Genomic DNA, 4,494 nt, shown 5'->3' on the forward strand with positions numbered 1-4,494 from the left:
TAAAATTATTAAAATTATTTTAAATTTCACATAAATTTTACCAAATATACAAATTCAAGATGTTAGTTTGTTTCCTTTGTTGGGAATCTATCTAGCCGTTCTATCTTATTATTATTCTTAGCTTCTTTTGGACATGGGTCTTATTTGTTTGAATTGTATTAAAAAAACGTTTTTTTTTTCCGTTTGGTTAAGTTAAACATAAAAGAAACAAATAAAGGTTTTTTGTCAGAAATTTTTGTAAATGGATGAATAAATGGTGAAATGCTGAAAAATAGATGCATGGCATGTTATGCACGAACGTAGAGTTGCTATTGTCAAAAACTACAAAATGTAACTTGCGTTTAGAGTGGGACGAAGATCAAGAAAGTGAAGCATGCTGCAAAACGCAGTCTGCGATTGGCAGGATAGGACAACCACGTTTCGAAACGTGTCCTTTGTCTCCTGCATGCAGACATGAGTAGTTGTTGATTAGCATGGGGTTCACCAAAATGCAGGTTGCATTTGTCAGACGTGCAGGGCAAGTCGCAGGTTGCGATTGACAGCCTCCCTATTTGCAAGCGCGACACGTGTTATGGAGGGTGGTGAATCCGATTTATAAAATCCAAAATGCAAGTAGGAAGAAGCAAGAGTGAAAAACGACGTTTCTGAAGAAGCAAGAGTAAAAAGTAAGAGTGAAGAAGCAAGTGTGGGAGGAAAAAATTAGCGGTGAAAGGTTAGGGTTTAAAGGAGGAGGAAAAAATGGTTTGTAATTTTACTAAACCAGAAGAACATATTATTGAATATCTGAATCATCTTCAATGGGTAAGTAATTTTTTTTAATTTTATGATCAATAAATAAATATATTTATTTGTATTTTATGTATTTTTGTTTTAATTAGTAATTTTATTTTTATTTTTATTATTATTCTTATTATTAATATTATTATTATTCTTATTATTACTAGTTATATAAATATTGATATTATTATGGTTGTTGTTAGTAGAATTATTTTTTTACATTTAATTTTTGTTATTATTCTGAGTGCATAGTATTAGTAGTTTTATTGTTATTATTATTATTGTTGTCCTCTTTTCTGATAATGGTAGTTATTATTGTTACTCTTAGATTTTGTTAGTATTGGACCGCTTATTATTATAATCACTGTTATTGCTATAATTAGGGAATTAAGAAAAACAATGTGAGGCTTGTAATAATTTTTTATAAATTACGTCTGATGTTATTAGTAATGGTCGTATGTTGAGGGATTTTGTTGCCCACATTTTGCAGCCTGTTAGGGTGATTAGCGGCGTTAGGAGACAACATGACCTTACACGACCGGATTATACCCTACCTGGAGACGGCGGGCTTGTATCATTTGGCTAGGCTGAACAGCCAGTGGTTCTGGGTTGATGAGCCTCTCCTTAGCGCATTTATTGAGCGGTGGCGTCTTGAGATGCACACCTTCCATATGCCCTTTGGTGAGTGCAGTATTACTTTGCAAGATGTGGCATATCAGCTGGGTTTGTCGATCGATGGTGAGCCCGTCAGCGGGTGCCTGACTGAGTTTGAGAATCTGATGGAGCACAGTAGACCAGCATGGGTGTGGTTCCGCGAGTTGTTTGGGGAGTTACCTCCGCAGAGTAAAGTAAAGCAGTTTGCGTTGTTGTTGTTGTTGTTGTTGTTGTTGTTGTTGTATCATGCAGATCATCCTCGTCCCTTCGCACCACCACGTACCGAGTTGTTTGATTTGAATGAATACCCATCGTAGGAAGACAGTTGGAACATGACCTTCAGCACTGGTATGAATATGGTGGAGCGAGTGCTCCGGGAATGAGTTCTAGTTTGTACGACACTGGTGGTGCGAGTATGCCAGATGTTGGCGGTGGAATGGATACCAGAGTGTCTCAGGATCATCCGTATAATTTACGGACACAGACTGCGACACGGATAAATACACGCCATCTTTGTATTCGAAGAAGGCGCCGAGAAAGTAGTCTATTGCAGTTTATCTTGTACTCTTTGAGTTTTGCTTTGTTTTCAGTGTTGTATTTTGTTTTCACAACTATATCTCGATTTGTATATTTGGATGTTTTTGTTTTTACTCGTATTCTTATTCTATATTTAACTTTGTTCTCGTATAACTCTGTTTGAAATTAGCCTACTGCACTTTTAATCTAAATATTTATTTATTATTAAGTGTTTAACGCATACATAACTAAACTGCGCAATAACATAGAAAGCTTATATACTAGTTTAAAATAGATAACGAAGTTACATAAAAAGTATAACCACTATTGACCTTTGGCGGAGCTTGGACCAGCGCGCTGAGGACATCAATTACAGCTATGTCCCTCCCGTCCTCATATAGTACACTGGCAAGGACCACGCATGTCCTGCGAATCCATCTCATTCAAGTAACGGGTTAACTTTGGTCTTCCTTTTGTCGTGCCCTCAATGTCCAATTGGCCATCACCTTCGCTCCTTCATATCTATCCCACGTAGATGGGTAACCTATCGGAACAAACTTGCCTCTGTACACCTTGCAAATTTCAGACATCTTGTACACGTCATGCACATATACTTGCCAATCAAGATGCTAGTTAGCGCAACATGTAAGAATGTGGCGACATGGGAGTCGCTTGACCTAGAAATGGTCACAGTCGCATTGTCGTTGTGCAAGGTTGACAGTGTAGATAGAACCATCTTATATTTTGCGAACCTCAAACATCTCTTTGCGCCTGTCGAACCAATTGACGACAATGTTTCCAGCCTCGGCGCTCTTTCGAGTAAACAATTCGTTTAGCCGATAGAAAGTAGACCTAACAATGGCAGTCGCAGGAAGGTTGCGTGCATCCTTCAGGATAGAATTTATGCACTCTACCAAGTTTGTCGTCATATGTCCCCAATGATAACTCCCGTCGAATGCCAACACCCATCTCTACCAAGTTTGTCGTCATATTTTATTTTAAAAGTATACAAAATAACACTTTCAAAAAATATTGGAAAAAAAATATAGCTGTTAGACTTCTCTTTCCGTGCTGACATGTTTTTTCAAGCTTTTAGCCATTTCTAACCACCATGTCTGGCGACGGGAGACTGGCAGGAGCTCCAGATGAGGACAATCAGTCCGAATAGGAGCAATATCTTCTCTATAAAAGCATAAAAATGGTGAAAGAAGGAAAAGCAAGATTTACGAGATATTTTGCTCTCGTCCCTCGCGATGAAGAATGGATATACCAAAACAGTTTACTAGTGTTATAATTTTGAAAAAGTCTATTCGAAAAATTAGTTGTATTCTCTTCTATCTTAGGTTTGTGACCTTTGTGTCAATTGTCTCCTCAATACCACACCCATTTTCTTTAATGTGCATCCTTTATGGGATTATTTGTTTTTTTATTTCTCTTTGATTTTATGATTCTTTTGTTAATTATCTGATTAACACCACCTCTACTTGTTTCAATGTGCATTTTTATTTTAATACTGAAATGTGAAACATATGCTAATTCTACAAGAAAAGGAGAAAAATACCAAATATCACAGAAGATTATGCACTTTTTCAAAGCAAAGATAATGAAAATCACACGGTCCATTCACAAAACAAGACAAAAGAGAAAGAGAATAAGAATATTTTAAGTTCATTCATCTTTAAATACAATCAATGAGAACAAAGATGTATACAAAAAAAGAAAAGCAACGACAACAACACAACAATCATGCATCATGTCTTAAGAAAAAATATTTGAAAATATTTGAAATTATACTTTCAAATAAAAACTCATCATTATACTATCATCACAATTTACCTCAAATAATTCAACAATTATATCTTTATTTTGTGGGGCAAGCATATCTAGTTAGTACCCATCTTATTTTTCATTTTTCATAGGAGAATCGATAAGAAATACGGACGAAAATGAGAAGAATAAGAAAAGACACACAACAGAAATATAAAAAAATAGATAAAGGAATTTTTTTTAGTAGACCTCTGAAAAATTTGTTATTAGCAACATAGGTCACCGAAAGGGATTCTCTACTAGACCTTCAAAAAAGATATCATTGACAATAACCTAGATCAAAAGGTGAAAATTAAAAAAAACTAACACACAAAATTACCTTAGGTTGGATCCTTCAATTTTCTTCATGCAACAAGCGAAGCAAATCACTCACTTCACTTGATCACACAATAAAAAAAGTGCATAAAGTAACTAAAAATTATTATTCATAAAAAATTATGTAAATTGTCTCACGAAAAGTATTTAAATAGACCCAGATTAGTCTAAAGGATAAGATAACTGAATTTAAATCTCCTAAAGATAAGAAAACTTAATTTAAATCAAATTTGATCTTATTGGATTAGTTCAGATTATTTTAATTTAACATCCTAAAGATATGATAACCAATTTAAATCATATGTGATCTTATTAGATTACATCATATTTGATTTAAATTTAAAAACCTAAAAATACTACTAAAAAAATAAAATCTGACAAGAATTCAAATCCAATTCTAATAAA

This window comes from Arachis ipaensis, chromosome B10, assembly GCF_000816755.2.
Source record: "Arachis ipaensis cultivar K30076 chromosome B10, Araip1.1, whole genome shotgun sequence".
Lineage (NCBI taxonomy): Eukaryota > Viridiplantae > Streptophyta > Magnoliopsida > Fabales > Fabaceae > Arachis > Arachis ipaensis.